Raw genomic sequence first — 17,311 nt, forward strand, 5'->3', positions numbered from 1 at the left:
AGGTGCATCCTGTTTCCATTGATCATCCTTGAGATGTTTCTACAACTTGATTGGAGTCCACCTGTGGTAAATGCAACTGATTGGACATGATGTGGAAAGGTACACACCTGTCTATATAAGGTCCCACAGGTGACAGTGCACGTCAGAGCAAAAACCAATCCATGAGGTCAAAGGAATTGTCCGTAGATCTCTGAGACAGCATTGTGTCGAGGCACAGATCTGAGGAAGGGTACCAAAAAATGTCGGCATCATTTTAGGTCCCCAAGAACACAGTGGTCTCCAACATTCATAAATGGAAGACGTTTGGAAACACCAAGCAATCGGAGTAGAAGGGCCTTGGTCAGGGAGGTGACCAAGAACCCGATGGTCACTCTGACAAAGCTCTAGAGTTCCTCTGTGGAGGTGGGAGAACCTTCCAGAAGGACAACCATCTCTGCAGCACTCCACCAATCAGGCCAATATGGTAGATTGGCCAGAAGGAAGCCACTCCTCAGTAAAAGGCACATGACAGCCTGCTTGGAGTTTGCCAAAAGACACCTAAAGACTCTCAGAACATAAGAAACAAGATTCTCTGGTCTGATGAAACCAAGATTGAACTTTTTGGCCTGAATGCCAAGCATCACGTCTGGAGGAAACCTGGCACCATCCCTACGGTGAAGCATGGTGGTGGCAGCATCATGCTGTGGAGATGTTTTTCAGCGGTAGGGACTGGGAGACTAGTCAGGATCGAGGGAAAGATAAGCAAAGTACAGAGAGATCCTTGATGAAAACCTGCTCCAGAGTGCTCAGGACCTCAGACTGGGGCGAAGGTTCACCTTCCAACAGGACAACGACCCTAAGCACACAGCCAAGACAAGGCAGAAGTGGCTTCGGGACAAGTCTCTGAATGAACTTGAGTGGCCCAGCCAGAACCCTGACTTGAACCCAATCAAACATCTCTGGAGAGACCTGAAAATAGCTGTGCAGTGACGCTCCCCATCCAACCTGACAGAGTTTGAGAGGATCTGCAGAGAAGAATGGGAGAAACTACCCAAATACAGGCGTGCCAAGCTTGTAGCGTCAAACCCAAGAAAACTCAAGGCTGTAATTGCTGCTAAAGGTGCTTCAACAGAGTACTGAGTAAAGGGTCTGAAAACTTATGTAAAACCTTTAACTACTTGCTACTTTGCAACTACTTAGCATGTTAGCTAACCCTTCCCCCAACTCTTTCTTTAACCTTAAACTTAGCGTTAGACACCTAGCTAAAGTTACCCACAACAAACTTAAATTCATAGCATATTGTACGTTTTGCTAATCAGTAACATACTCTACCAATTGCAATTACCTAACATATCATACGAAATGGAAGATGGACATCCACAAATTAATTACATACCATATGAAACTTAACATATCGTACTAAATAGAGTGTCTCCGATTTATGTACAGAATAATTCGGAATTCCAAACATGTTAGAATGTAGGGGTGCCTTGAGAATCACAACTACAGCAACTTCACCAAATACCTCCAGGCAATTAGCGTAACGCTAAATCATTTTACGGCGACATATTGAGGCCAATATCACCTAGTTACAGGGACCTACCTACACGCCACACTGTGAGTGACAGGCTGAGCTGTGCTGCGCTGCGTGCGTCAGGTATGTTAACGCCTTCCTCTGAGGCAACTGCACGGGTGTTACCGTCCAGCACCACGAGGATTCCGTTTACTTCTAATCTTGGGCGCGCGCTCTCACGGTAAACGAAAAAGGTAAGTCAAGAAGCGCATTTTTTCCCTAACCGCTGGGGTCTATTTGAACTGATAAAGGACTGAACTTTCCGCTTATATCAATTTGTAATCCTATACAGTTGCGTGTAACGTGTAAGAATTACAATTATGTTACGTAAATGAATGTGATTTTACCAGCTATACACATTGGAGTTTTTTTACAGGTCAGACAACAAACTCTGGCTGAAATGTATGGTGACAGATTTGAACAAAGCGTTAAATAATGAACCTTATCCTATGGCGTATTGTACATCTTTGAGATTTGGGTATTATTATAAATGTATTATTATATATTATTATTATTATTATTATTATTGTAGTATTATTAGACCATGCGTCTGTTCTTCTATGGACTACTCTGCACTCTGTGATAACAGAATACCTTGACTAATACACAGATAATCAGAGGGAAAACACAGACAGACGCCACATGGGAATGCGGTATGACAGTATATAGGCCTATATGTTACCCGTCGAAAGAAAAAGAAAAACGGTACGGTTTAATTATTGAACGTGATATAGCCTGGAAAAGTTCCTCTGCTTGAGTTATAAAAGGTGTCGTTTTTGTTTGACATTTTAATTTAACCTTCTTGTCATGACAAATGCCAACCCTTCCTTTTGTATAGGCTAGACATAGCTCGAGATGTTCTGTTCAAAGAGTGGCTAGCCAACCCGTAACCTGAAAAAGAGAGATTTGTTGATCTAGGATACTTGTAGGTATTGCAACAGACAGTGAACATGACTGGTTGAAAAGGGGAAAGTGACAATTAAAGTGACAGGGTGAAAGTGACTGGGTGAAAGTGACTGGGTGAAAGTGACTGGGTGAAAGTGACTGGGTGAAAGTGACAGGGTGAAAGTGACAGGGTGAAAGTGACAGGGTGAAAGTGACAGGGTGAAAGTGACAGGGGGAAAGTGACAGGGTGAAAGTGACTGGGTGAAAGTGACTGGGTGAAAGTGACAGGGTGAACGTGGAAGTGACTGGGTCAGCCTTTTCTGAGTCTCTTCTAATGTATAAACGGGGGGGACATTATTTTCTTTCACACGACCAAGCAAATAAAGGAGTACACCGACCAGCTGAACTTGAATAGGACTAGTTTCTGAAATGGCACCCTATTCCCTTTATAGTGCACTACTTTTAACCAGGTTACCATAGAGCTCTGGTCAAAAGCAGTGCGCTATATAGGGAATAGGGTGGGATTTGGGACAATCTCTCTCTGGTGGCTGCTAATGCTGTACCCACCAGGGTCTCTCTCTACCTCCTTATTCCTACTTTAATACACGGTTATTAACATGTACCGGGGATTAGTTTGAATGTAGTGGCCCCTTGTTTTTGCCATTGCTTAGTTGAGAAGTTAATTAAGCGGTTTTAAAGTAAATGTATTTTCAGTCTGTAGCAGTAAAAGCATGTTGGAGTAAATTGAGCAGAAGTGGCTTCAGACAAGGCTACTGTATGGCCTGTACAGACAAGGCTACTGTAGGCCTGTACAGACAAGGCTACTGTAGGCCTATGCAGACAAAGCTACTGTAGGCCTGTACAGACAAGGCTATTGTATGGCCTGTACAGACAAGGCTACTGTAGGCCTATGCAGACAAAGCTACTGTAGGCCTGTACATACAAGGCTACTGTAGGCCTGTACAGACAAGGCTACTGTAGGCCTGTACAGACAAGGCTACTGTAGGCCTATGCAGACAAAGCTAATGTAGGCCTGTACAGACAAGGCTACTGTAGGCCTGTACAGACAAGGCTACTGTAGGCCTATGCAGACAAAGCTACTGTAGGCCTGTACAGACAAGGCTACTGTAGGCCTGTACAGACAAGGCTACTGTAGGCCTGTACAGACAAGGCTACTGTAGGCCTATGCAGACAAAGCTATTGTAGGCCTGTACAGACAAGGCTACTGTAGGCCTGTACAGACAAGGCTACTGTAGGCCTATGCAGACAAAGCTACTGTAGGCCTGTACAGACAAGGCTACTGTAGGCCTGTACAGACAAGGCTATGGTAGGCCTATGCAGACAAGGCTACTGTAGGCCTGTACAGACAAGGCTACTGTAGGCCTGTACAGACAAGGCTACTGTAGGCCAATGCAGACAAGGCTACGGTAGGCCTATGCAGACAAAGCTACTGTAGGCCTGTACAGACAAGGCTACTGTAGGCCTGTACAGACAAGGCTACGGTAGGCCTATGCAGACAAGGCTACTGTAGGCCTGTACAGACAAGGCTACTGTAGGCCTGTACAGACAAGGCTACTGTAGGCCAATGCAGACAAGGCTACTGTAGGCCTATGCAGACAAGGCTACTGTAGGCCTGTACAGACAAGGCTACTGTAGGCCTGTACAGACAAGGCTACTGTAGGCCTGTGCAGACAAGGCTACGGTAGGCCTATGCAGACAAGGCTACTGTAGGCCTGTACAGACAAGGCTACTGTAGGCCTGTACAGACAAGGCTACTGTAGGCCTATGCAGACAAGGCTACTGTAGGCCTATGCATACAAGGCTACTGTAGGCCTGTACAGACAAGGCTACTGTAGGCCTGTACAGACAAGGCTACGGTAGGCCTATGCAGACAAGGCTACTGTAGGCCTATGCAGACAAGGCTACTATAGGCCTGTACAGACAAGGCTACTGTAGGTCTATGCAGACAAGGCTACTGTAGGCCTGTACAGACAAGGCTACTGTAGGCCTGTACAGACAAGGCTACTGTAGGCCTGTACAGACAAGGCTACTGTAGGCCTGTACAGACAAGGCTACTGTAGGTCTATGCAGACAAGGCTACTGTAGGCCTGTACAGACAAGGCTACTGTAGGCCTGTACAGACAAGGCTACTGTAGGCCTGTACAGACAAGGCTACTGTAGGCCTGTGCAGACAAGGCTATTGTAGGTCTATGCAGACAAGGCTACTGTAGGCCTGTACAGACAAGGCTACTGTAGGCCTGTACAGACAAGGCTACTGTAGGCCTGTACAGACAAGGCTACTGTATGGCCTGTACAGACAAGGCTACTGTAGGCCTGTACAGACAAGGCTACTGTAGGCCTGTAGAGACAAGGCTACTGTAGGTCTATGCAGACAAGGCTACTGTAGGTCTATGCAGACAAGGCTACTGTAGGTCTCTGCAGACAAGGCTACTGTAGGCCTGTTCAGACAAGGCTACTGTAGGTCTATACAGACAAGGCTACTGTAGGCCTGTACAGACAAGGCTACTGTAGGCCTGTACAGACAAGGCTACTGTAGGCCTATGCAGACAAGGCTACTGTAGGCCTGTACAGACAAGGCTACTGTAGGTCTATACAGACAAGGCTACTGTAGGCCTGTACAGACAAGGCTACTGTAGGCCTATGCAGACAAGGCTACTGTAGGTCTATGCAGACAAGGCTACTGTATGGCCTGTGCAGACAAGGCTACTGTAGGCCTGTACAGACAAGGCTACTGTAGGCCTATGCAGACAAGGCTACTGTGGTAACGGCTTGGAGATATGAACAGTATTTCAGGAAACCCTGTGGTAATCCAAAGTAGCATGCCGTTGTTTTCAGCGCTAATGACGAGATGTGGTGGGAATTATTTGTCACGGTTGAAGACTCCTGAAGAAGTGAGAAGACTAAAGGATGATTATCTGTCAACCCAAATGTGTGGTTTTCATTAAACTGTTACTGAGTAAGACGTGTTGGTAGCACATCAATAGGTCTCCATTTCACTCCCACAGGAAGGAAGAGATAGGTCTACCAGCAACCCACGCATATATCTGAGACTCCCTCCCGCCCTGATTACCTACCTACCTACCTACCTGCCTAAATTACTGTAGAGCAGAGCTATGTGAACAGTGATGTGCTATTAATCAAGATTTAGGTGCTTTCAAGTATTAGCACTATGCAAACACAAAACAGTCCCTCGACACAGGAGAGAGAAAGAGCCTGCAACTTGCTCCATGATCACATCATCAGCACCTGGCAGGTCACAGTTTTTTTTCATTCTGTCGAAACAGAAGACCGTGGAAACAGGACCTGTTAGGATCCTTTTGTTCTCCACTCAGTCAAAGGGGACTGCTCTTTACATGAAGCATTTGACGATTACAACCGTGCGTACATCTCACCTTGTTCAGAGGATTTTCATATTTAAGTTTAGAATAACTGTCAAATAGTAATGAAAAGGGTGTGTTGTTATGTACAGATACAATTATCTCAGCTCACCCCCCCCCCCCCCCCCGTCCTCACACTTCCTCCATTACTTCCTCTGGAAATGCTAACATTCATTTTGTGTTGGGTGACACAAAGGAACAGACAGAGGAACAAAGGAACTGTTCATATGCGAACAGACAGCTAACTGTTCATATGCTAACAGACAGCTAACTGTTCATATGCTAACAGACAGCTAACTGTTCATATGCTAACTGTTCATATGTTAACAGACAGCTAACTATTCATATGCTAACTGTTCATATGCCAACAGACAGCTAACTGTTCAAGTGACGTATTTAGCGCTCACCACCGCTAACTAGCTAGTCGTTTCACATCCGGTACACCAACATATTAAAAATAAAGATTGACATATTTTTCATTAACGTTATTTTGATGAATTTATTCATACTATTTCATCCTTCCACAAGATATAGTCCCGACACAAATCCAAAGTTCCTATCCAAGCCGGCTGGTCGTTCGTTCTATTGGCTCGGTTGCAAGAGTTGTTCAGTCTTTTTGTTCTGTATCTATGGACGCGACCCAGTCGTTTGGTCTAAGTGTTCCATTGCCATACTGGCTGTCAACGTTCTTATCCCTTGCTTGCTAGCTAGCCAACTACAGCTAACTTACAGTCACATCAAACAGACAGAATAACAACAGTAGCTGCATTTGTTTAAGCGGTTTTCTAGTGACATTTATATGGATACATCCATAACAATGAACTAATGAGACACGATTTCGCCTGGCATAGAAAATGTGCTCTCGTCAGGACACTGTTGTTCAGAGGAGCTAGCCAACAACACAGCTAACAACACAGCCAACAACACAGCTAACAACACAGCCAACAACACAGCTAACAACACAGCCAACAACACAGCTAACAACACAGCCAACAACACAGCTAACAACACAGCCAACAACACAGCTAACAACACAGCTAACAACACAGCTAACAACACAGCTAACAACACAGCTAACACAATCACTTCAAACTGAAGCTGGACACTGTTGTTCAGAGGAGCTAGCCAACAACACAGCCAACAACACAGCCAACAACACAGCCACCACAATCACTTCAAACTGAAGCTGGAAAGACTTCAAACTAGCTGCACTTTGTTTCGTTTGACATTTTTTCAATTGACATTTCTTTGTATATATCCATAAAAATAATGCCAGCTGATTCATGATTTAGACTGGCTGAGAAACGTTGCCTGCCTATTTATCTTGTCCCAACATGTTCAGTACTATGGTACAGCTGGAAAACACATTTTCATTATTGAAACAACGTTGCAAATGTCAGACAGACAGACAGTAAGGTTTATACAAATCTCCGCTGTTGAAAACTAAATGTTAGTCTAAAAGAAATGTGATATAATGTCTAGATGCTTTTTATAGTGGAGATCAAGGTTATAAATTGCCTGGCTGGGCTGATGAGACATTGGATTGCACAGTCAGATGGAACAGAGTAAATGGGCTTTTCCACGTCATAGATTTAGCCGGTGGTAACTTGTGGAATTGACACCGGCTGGAATGCGGTTTTAACCAATCAGCATTCAAGATTAGACATACCCGTTGTATATAATGTGCCAATCACCAACTCAGTGATGCACTGAGTGGACAAGTCCACGGTGGTGTGTTTGTAGACACTGTCTGCATCCCAAATGGCACACTGTCTGCATCCCAAATGGCACACTGTCTGCATCCCAAATGGCACACTATTCCTTATATAGTGCAATACTTTCACCCTCGTGCAGTGGGAGAACACAATTCATTGAATAAAAACCATTTTGGGCAGTTTCAGTTATGGTATCTAAATCACATTTGATTTGTCAGTTAAAAAAAAAAATACTAGTCAACCACAGTGACCGTGAGAGTACAGACAGACTAAATTGTGCAAGGGAAAGATGTACTGTAAGTATGTAGAGAATGAGGGTGTCTGCTGGGCTGGTATGTGGAGAATGAGGGTTTCTGCTGGACTGGTATGTAGAGAATGAGGGTTTCTGCTGGACTGGTATGTAGAGAATGAGGGTTTCTGCTAAGCTTTTATGTAGAGGATGAGGGTGTCTGCTAAGCTGGTATGTAGAGAATGAGGGTGTCTGCTGGGCTGGTATGTAGAGAATGAGGGTGTCTGCTGGGCTGGTATGTAGAGAATGAGGGTTTCTGCTGGACTGGTATGTAGAGAATGAGGGTGTCTGCTAAGCTGGTATATAGAGAATGAGGGTTTCTGCTGGACTGGTATGTAGAGAATGAGAGTGTCTGCTAAGCTGGTATATAGAGAATGAGGGTTTCTGCTGGACTGGTATGTAGAGAATGAGGGTTTCTGCTGGACTGGTATGTAGAGAATGAGGGTTTCTGCTAAGCTTTTATGTAGAGGATGAGGGTGTCTGCTAAGCTGGTATGTAGAGAATGAGGGTGTCTGCTGGGCTGGTATGTAGAGAATGAGGGTGTCTGCTGGGCTGGTATGTAGAGAATGAGGGTGTCTGCTGGGCTGGAATGTAGAGAATGAGGGTGTCTGCTGGGCTGGTATGTAGAGAATGAGGGTGTCTGCTGGTATGTAGAGAATGAGGGTGTCTGCTGGGCTGGTATGTAGAGAATGAGGGTGTCTGCTGGTATGTAGAGAATGAGGGTGTCTGCTGGTATGTAGAGAATGAGGGTGTCTGCTGGTATGTAGAGAATGAGGGTGTCTGCTGGGCTGGTATGTAGAGAATGAGGGTGTCTGCTGGACTGGTATGTAGAGAATGAGGGTTTCTGCTAAGCTGGTATGTAGAGAATGAGGGTGTCTGCTGGACTGGTATGTAGAGAATGAGGGTGTCTGCTGGGCTGGTATGTAGAGAATGAGGGTGTCTGCTGGGCTGGTATGTAGAGAATGAGGGTGTCTGCTGGGCTGGTATGTAGAGAATGAGGGTGTCTGCTGGTATGTAGAGAATGAGGGTGTCTGCTGGTATGTAGAGAATGAGGGTGTCTGCTGGGCTGGTATGTAGAGAATGAGGGTGTCTGCTGGTATGTAGAGAATGAGGGTGTCTGCTGGGCTGGTATTGTATGTCAGAGTTACTTTAGGCAAAGCCAAAACACACTTGACCCTTGAAGGACATAGCTGAATCATGTGTTAGTTCAGTCAGACCCAGTTAGTCCACATCGTAGACCTGTGAGAATAAACGGTGACCTAACAACCCCCGACATGTGACATAAAGCACTATGTATGTTGATGCGTCATTTATAGAGTATGACACACGCTTATGAACGATTTGCGAAACTGTAATGTAGCGCTTACGACGCCTTAACGTATGCTATCTAATTGTCTTTACAAGTTTGCACGTTGTTTAACGCGGGGACCGATCCCATCCTCCTTAATGTCGTTATCTGTGATGTCACGGTTAGGGTCAGGGTTATTTTAGATTACACAGCAGCAGGAACTCAACCACGGACCCATATGTATATATCTGTGGTGTGGCTTGATGTGTGTAACGAAAATGTGTGACGAAATTCTGATATACAGTGCGCAGTTCCATAATGGATAATAGGTAATCGTGCATGTTACTCATTCTTTAAGTGTGAGATTGTTTACACGGGAGTTTGTTTGGGCTGTTACTATCTTATCTTTTATCAACTAATAGTCTTGCATAGACTTGCCCATCTCTCTGTCAGGTACTGAATATGAAACTAAACATCCAACCGCCACACTGTGTCGTCACCTCGTGGTGTATCTCAAATCAAAATCAAATCAAATCAAATGTACATATGATTAGCAGATGTTAATGCGAGTGTAGCAAAATGCTTGTGCTTCTAGTTCCGACAATGCAGTAATAAACAACGAGTAATCTAACTAACAATTCCAAAACTGCTACTTCATACACACAAGTGTAAAGGGATAAAGAATATGTACATAAAGATATATGAATAAGTGATGGTAGAGAGCGGCATCGGCAAGATGCAGTAGATGATATAGAGTACAGTATATACATATGAGATGAGTATGTAAACAAAGTGGCATAGTTTAAAGTGGCTAGTGATACATGTATTACATAAAGATGCAGTAGATGATATAGAGTACAGTATATACATATACATATGAGATGAGTAATGTAGGGTAAGTAAACATTATATTAAGTAGCATTGTATAAAGTGGCTAGTGATATATTTTACATTAATTATCTTGCCTCAGAATTCATTAGGGATTTTGCTTGAGTCTCAATTGGTACCCTATTCCCTATATAGTACACTACCTTTGGCTGGAGCCTTATGGGTCCTGGTCAAAAGTAGTGCACTATATATGGATTAGGATGCCATTTGGGATGTAGCATTAGTCTTTGTTTTGTTTTAGTGTTGGATTGTCATCGGTCACATTCTCTATCTAACTCTGATGCAGGGTAAGAGGGTAGCTAGTTTTGAACCACACCTCCTGCTGTTGTTGCTTTGAACATACTTTCTTACTCTTTTAGGGGCCCTTAATCCTCTTGGTTCCTGAAGGAACATATGGCCCTTAATCCTCTTGGTTCATGGAGGAACATAGGGTCCTTAATCCTCTTGGTTCCTGAAGGAACATATGGCCCTTAATCCTCTTGGTTCATGGAGGAACATAGGGTCCTTAATCCTCTTGGTTCCTGGGGAACATAGGGGCCTTAATCCTCTTGGTTCCTGAAGGAACATATGGCCCTTAATCCTCTTGGTTCCTGAAGGAACATATGGCCCTTAAGCCTCTTGGTTCCTGAAGGAACATAGGGGCCCTTAATCCTCTTGGTTCCTGGAGGAACATAGGGCCCTTAATCCTCTTGGTTCCTGAAGGAACATATGGCCCTTAATCCTCTTGGTTCATGGAGGAACATAGGGCCCTTAATCCTCTTGGTTCCTGGAGGAACATAGGGGCCCTTAATCCTCTTGGTTCCTGGAGGAACATAGGGGCCCTTAATCTTCTTGGTTCCTGGAGGAACATAGGGCCCTTAATCCTCTTGGTTTATGGAGGAACATAGGGGCCTTAATCCTCTTGGTTCCTGGAGGAACATAGGGGCCCTTAATCTTCTTGGTTCCTGGAGGAACATAGGGCCCTTAATCCTCTTGGTTTATGGAGGAACATAGGGGCCTTAATCCTCTTGGTTCCTGGAGGAACATAGGGCCCTTAATCCTCTTGGTTCCTGGAGGAACATAGGGGCCCTTAATCTTCTTGGTTCCTGGAGGAACATAGGGGCCTTAATCCTCTTGGTTCCTGGAGGAACATAGGGCCCTTAATCCTCTTCGTTTCTGGAGGAACATAGGGGTCCTTAATCCTCTTGGTTCATGGAGGAACATAGAGCCCTTAATCCTCTTGGTTCTTGGAAGTAGAGCTCTGCTACGCAACCTGAGCCCGATGGGCCACAACATTATACATCAGGTCAGGGCCGGGTAGAGCCTGTTTATTCATCAATAACTAGGGTACGGGCAGGGCTTGGGTATCACTGAATTGATCATTAACATCTTGAAGCTGAGCCGTTTGTTTGTGCTCTGCTGCACAGTACGTATCGTGGTGTTAGAAGTGCTTTAACCTCATCAAATATAAAACCAGAACATTGAGTCCACAGGAGATATTATTTTACCTAAAATAATAAACATGTGCCTTGAGTTTTGACAGAGTTTCGAATGATGAAAGGTAGCTAGTTTATAGCTAACTGCTCTCTGTCTCGTCATTGAGCGGAACAGCAAGTAGAGGCGTTACTATGGATATTCATAGAAGCAGAGTCACGCACAGAGCGCATGCAGAGCAGGGAGTCACGCACAGAGCGCATGCAGAGCAGGGAGTCACGCACAGAGCGCATGCAGAGCAGGGAGTGAGGGACACATAGACAAGCAGCTAACGGATACTAAAGGGGGAAGTTATTTCTGATTTCTGTTTTGGGCAGGGCCTGGCAGAAGTAATCGGGCCTGGGTAGGGTAGGGCCTGAACATCGCTGGCATGGGTAGGGCTTAAAATTCATGCCCGTACAAGGCTCTACTCGGAGGAGCAGAGGTCCTTTTTACTAAAGATCTCCAACGCTGCCAGACTTGGGCTACTTTTCTTGCTTCTGGACATAGAAAAGTGGATGTTTTTTTGAGTTTCGCTGTTACACGTTGAACATACTGTAGGTTTAACTCACTTCGGGAACCTGTTTCACAAATGTCACAGACATCATTGCAACGTGTTGGTAATAACGACGCAGACAACAACTCATCAAACATCTCTCTCTAGTATTTGAATAGATGGAACAAAGAAATGTGTTCTTTTCTATTGGAGTTTATCATCTTCAGCTGTTTGTGTTCTTCAGTTCCTTTGGTATCTGAAAGAAGATGGCGTCCCTCCAGTTGTTTACGACTGATGAAGCTGGGTTTGGGTAGGTGGGTGGGGGAGAGGGGGGGTGGAGAGTTCGGTGGTAGTGTTCCTATTCTAGTTATACGAGTGTGTACCCCGAGAAACCTCAGGTTGGTGGGACACACTGACAGTTTTTCTGAGTTGATGTTTGGGTGGAGCAACAGAGGATGGGAGAGGAAGTGGGTGGGCGTGCCCATCCCTAGTGCTCAACCCTGTATAGACCTGAGATCTGGCAACATCTTCAAGTACAAAAAAAACACAGAATATGTCAGTCTCTCTGGAGAGTCTAGACTCTGCCTATGTGATTATCTGTGTGTTCACAGTGTGTCATCAAACGCCAAGCCCACATACCAGACGAGGCCATCTTTCATCAGACTCTAGGAGATCCTTAAAGACTTTAAAGAGAATCGAGACACTCCTGAACATCTAACTAATTGACCGTGTAGCTCTCAGCTTTGTGAACATGTCTCTGCACTTGTTAGGGGATAGCCTCTTCGCTCTTCTAATCTCTGACCCTTTTGTTTACTTGTTAGGGGATAGCCTCTTCGCTCTTCTAATCTCTGACCCTTTTGTTTACTTGTTAGGGGATAGCCTCTTCGCTCTTCTAATCTCTGACCCTTTTGTTTACTTGTTAGGGGATAGCCTCTTCGCTCTTCTAATCTCTGACCCTTTTGTTTACTTGTTAGGGGATAGCCTCTTCGCTCTTCTAATCTCTGACCCTTTTGTTTACTTGTTAGCTTAGCGTTAAACCGACGAGATCATACACAATTACATGGCCCGTAATAAAAAGTCAGTTTGGAATTTTCCAAACTATTAGCAGCAGCTGTTCAAAGCTTTTACAAATGGAGTCAACGACAAAAAGGCCTCAGATTTGATTTGTCAGATTCTCATAAAGGAAGTTTTTGGATTTTCCATCTGATTGTTGGTTCAGATTTGAACTGTGTTTGACACTATGTCAATGGCAATGTTTTTTAAACATCACAGACATCTTGGTCGAGCAGAGATAGTCATACCGTCTTTAAGAGTGTGGGGTGCTCCGCCTTACCACCTCTTGGTCGAGCAGAGATAGTCATACCGTCTTTAAGAGTGTGGGGTGCTCCGCCTTACCACCTCTTGGTCGAGCAGAGATAGTCATACCGTCTTTAAGAGTGTGGGGTGCTCCGCCTTACCACCTCTTGGTCGAGCAGAGATAGTCATACCGTCTTTAAGAGTGTGGGGTGCTCCGCCTTACCACCTCTTGGTCGAACAGAGATAGTCATACCGTCTTTAAGAGTGTGGGGTGCTCCGCCTTACCACCTCTTGGTCGAACAGAGATAGTCATACCGTCTTTAAGAGTGTGGGGTGCTCCGCCTTACCACCTCTTGGTCGAACAGAGATAGTCATACCGTCTTTAAGAGTGTGGGGTGCTCCACCTTACCACCTCTTGGTCGAGCAGAGATAGTCATACCGTCTTTAAGAGTGTGGGGTGCTCCGCCTTACCACATCTTGGTCGAACAGAGATAGTCATACCGTCTTTAAGAGTGTGGGGTGCTCCGCCTTACCACCTCTTGGTCGAACAGAGATAGTCATACCGTCTTTAAGAGTGTGGGGTGCTCTGCCCTTTGACTTTAGTGTTTTATCTAATCAGTAGTCAACATCCACTGCTGTGACAGGGAGTGGTTCCCCTGCAGAGTTAGATTAGCTTCTGAACGGCACAGGCCAGAGCCACCTAGCTATGGTTCACATTTTCTTTATTTAACCAGGCAAATCAGTTAAGAACAAATTCTTATTTACAATGACAGCCTCCTGGGGAACAGTGGATTAAATGCCTTGGTCAGGGGCAGAACAGCAGATTTTTATCTTGTCAGCTTTGGGGATTTGATATTTAATTTGATTTATTTCACCTTTATTTAACCTGGTAGGCAAGTTGAGAACAAGTTCTCATTTACAATTGCGACCTGGCCAAGATAAAGCAAAAACGCTCTAACCACTAGGCTTCCTGCCGCCCACGTGTCATGTAGCTCCACAGCAGCACAGGCCAGAGCCCAGCCATTTATGGGGAATAGTTCATTGATACACCTGAGCTACAGATGTAGGATCTTCATTTGATCACCCTGTTACAGGGGAACTTTCTCTAGTGTATTTTAGATTTAAAAAGGCTTCTGAAGATTCCACTTCCCTTTAATAAAAATGTATCAACCAATTCAAAGATGACCATTAATTATAATCTACGTAATAACTATACATTTTCTATTGCTGCGGGATCATTTTCTTGCTGTAGAAAACTGGCTCAAATTTAGATCCTACATCTTTACGCCTCACAGTCGGCCGTGATCCCTCATGCCTCTGTTATGACTTGCTCCAATGAACTCCCCTCCTTGAATTCAGTTACCAGGATTTATAGCTAATTTCATGTAATTTTACTCATCTTGCCATGTGGCAGAGAGGAAAATGAGCAGTTTCACAGCTAATCTCCTGCAATTCTACACATTGCGCCATAAGGTTGAGAGGAATGTTAGCCGTTTTTATTGTGGTATCTGAATGAGAGTGACCCCCCCCCCCCCACCACCCCTACCCCGGGCAGTAATTCCGCTACACTAATTTACATATATTTTTTTTTCTGACATGGGTTAATTGAGTAGCCATGTTTCTTTCCTTTTTTTATGCAAGTAAAGTCATACCGTATAAAAAATAAATATATGTGTTTAAAATAATTTTATAAATGCAGACAGATAATTTGTTTGTGATCTTTTTTGTGTCAGTAACATTAACATTATTTAATAACATTAAATGTCAGTGGAAATATATATATAATAACCATCATATCGAAGTAAACTTGGAGTCACACCATGATATGGCGTGTGGTCCTCCCTCTAGGACTCGGGGAAACCATGCCGTTTATTGCAGTGTTTATTAGGCTACAGAATAAATAAGTTAGAAATGTCACAGGGTGGTGAAAGTGCAGTGATCTTGATGCTGCCTTTCCAATAAATAGAGGGTCTAATTCTGGTGACATGATGATTGACTGTCGTTTTGACAAATAAAACCACTTTCTCTATTATCCATAATGTCATCATATAGACTAGCCTTCCTGCACTGTATCTGCCAGCTGTTGTCTAGAGCTCCCCTGTCAAGACCAGAGTAGGCCTGTGTCAAGACCAGAGTAGGCCTGTGACCAGACCAGAGTAGGCCTGTGTCAAGACCAGAGTAGGCCTGTGTCAAGACCAGAGTAGGCCTGTGTCAAGACCAGAGTAGGCCTGCGACAAGACCAGAGTAGGCCTGTGACAAGACCAGAGTAGGCCTGTGTCAAGACCAGAGTAGGCCTGTGTCAAGACCAGAGTAGGCCTGTGTCAAGACCAGAGTAGGCCTGTGTCAAGACCAGAGTAGGCCTGTGTCAAGACCAGAGTAGGCCTGCGACAAGACCAGAGTAGGCCTGCGACAAGACCAGAGTAGGCCTGTGACAAAACCAGAGTAGGCCTGTGACAAGACCAGAGTAGGCCTGTGACAAAACCAGAGTAGGCCTGTGACAAGACCAGAGTAGGCCTGTGACAAGACCAGAGTAGGCCTGTGACAAGACCAGAGTAGGCCTGCGACAAGACCAGAGTAGGCCTGCGACAAGACCAGAGTAGGCCTGTGACAAGACCAGAGTAGGCCTGTGACAAGACCAGAGTAGGCCTGCGACAAGACCAGAGTAGGCCTGTGACAAGACCAGAGTAGGCCTGCGACAAGACCAGAGTAGGCCTGTGTCAAGAACAGAGTAGGCCTGTGTCAAGAACAGAGTAGGCCTGTGTCAAGACCAGAGTAGGCCTGTGACAAGACCAGAGTAGGCCTGTGACAAGACCAGAGTAGGCCTGTGTCAAGACCAGAGTAGGACTGCGACAAGACCAGAGTAGGCCTGCGACAAGACCAGAGTAGGCCTGTGACAAGACCAGAGTAGGCCTGTGTCAAGACCAGAGTAGGCCTGTGACAAGACCAGAGTAGGCCTGTGACAAGACCAGAGTAGGCCTGTGTCAAGACCAGAGTAGGCCTGTGTCAAGACCAGAGTAGGCCTGTGACAAGACCAGAGTAGGCCTGTGACAAGACCAGAGTAGGCCTGTGTCAAGACCAGAGTAGGCCTGTGTCAAGACCAGAGTATGCCTGTGACAAGACCAGAGTAGGCCTGTGACCAGACCAGAGTAGGCCTGTGTCAAGACCAGAGTAGGCCTGTGTCAAGACCAGAGTAGGCCTGTGACAAGACCAGAGTAGGCCTGTGTCAAGACCAGAGTAGGCCTGTGTCAAGACCAGAGTAGGCCTGTGTCAAGACCAGAGTAGGCCTGTGTCAAGACCAGAGTAGGCCTGTGACAAGACCAGAGTACGCCTGTGTCAAGACCAGACTAGGCCTGTGTCAAGACCAGAGTAGGCCTGTGACAAGACCAGAGTAGGCCTGTGACAAGACCAGAGTAGGCCTGCCGACAAGACCAGAGTAGGCCCGTGTCAAGACCAGAGTAGGCCTGTGACAAGACCAGAGTAGGCCTGTGACAAGACCAGAGTAGGCCCGTGTCAAGACCAGAGTAGGCCTGTGTCAAGACCAGAGTAGGCCTGTGACAAGACCAGAGTAGGCCTGTGACAAGACCAGAGTAGGCCTGTGACAAAACTAATTTGTAGAGGTGAAAATACAATGGAAACACATTGAACTTTAGATGTTTATTCGGGACATGATAACTTAAGCACTGATTTTTATCTGCAACAAGTATGTTTGGCGGAAACACACTTTGAATATTGTCTTTATGCAGATTCTAGAATATTTGCATGAAAATCTGTCACCAATTGGATGGAGTAATTCTGCTTTGAATGTTGATACACTGATAAACTGATAAACTACTCCCTCTCACAGCAGTGGGCGTTGACTACTGATAAACTGATAAACTACTCCCTCTCACAGCAGTTGACGTTGACTACTGGTAAACTGATAAACCACTCCCTCTCACAGCAGTTGCCGTTGACTACTGGTAAGATAAAACACCACAACCAATGGCAGAGCACCCCACACACTTAAAGGTTGTATGATTATCTGTGCATGACAAAGAGGTGGTAAGGTGAAA

The 17,311-nt window shown here is 45.2% G+C and overlaps 1 protein-coding gene across 1 annotated transcript in view; it reads left to right on the forward strand.

Annotated features, from left to right (window-relative positions):
• The first annotated feature begins 1,730 nt into the window (after positions 1–1,730).
• Positions 1,731–17,311, forward strand: part of LOC118381220 (cingulin-like protein 1) — a 93,751-nt gene continuing 78,170 nt past the window's right edge. Inside the window, exon 1 of the mRNA XM_052524941.1 lies at positions 1,731–1,746. The gene's annotated coding sequence lies outside the window, so the exon portion shown is untranslated. The remainder of the gene's footprint in view (positions 1,747–17,311) is intronic.

Source organism: Oncorhynchus keta, chromosome 9, assembly GCF_023373465.1.
Source record: "Oncorhynchus keta strain PuntledgeMale-10-30-2019 chromosome 9, Oket_V2, whole genome shotgun sequence".
NCBI lineage: Eukaryota > Metazoa > Chordata > Actinopteri > Salmoniformes > Salmonidae > Oncorhynchus > Oncorhynchus keta.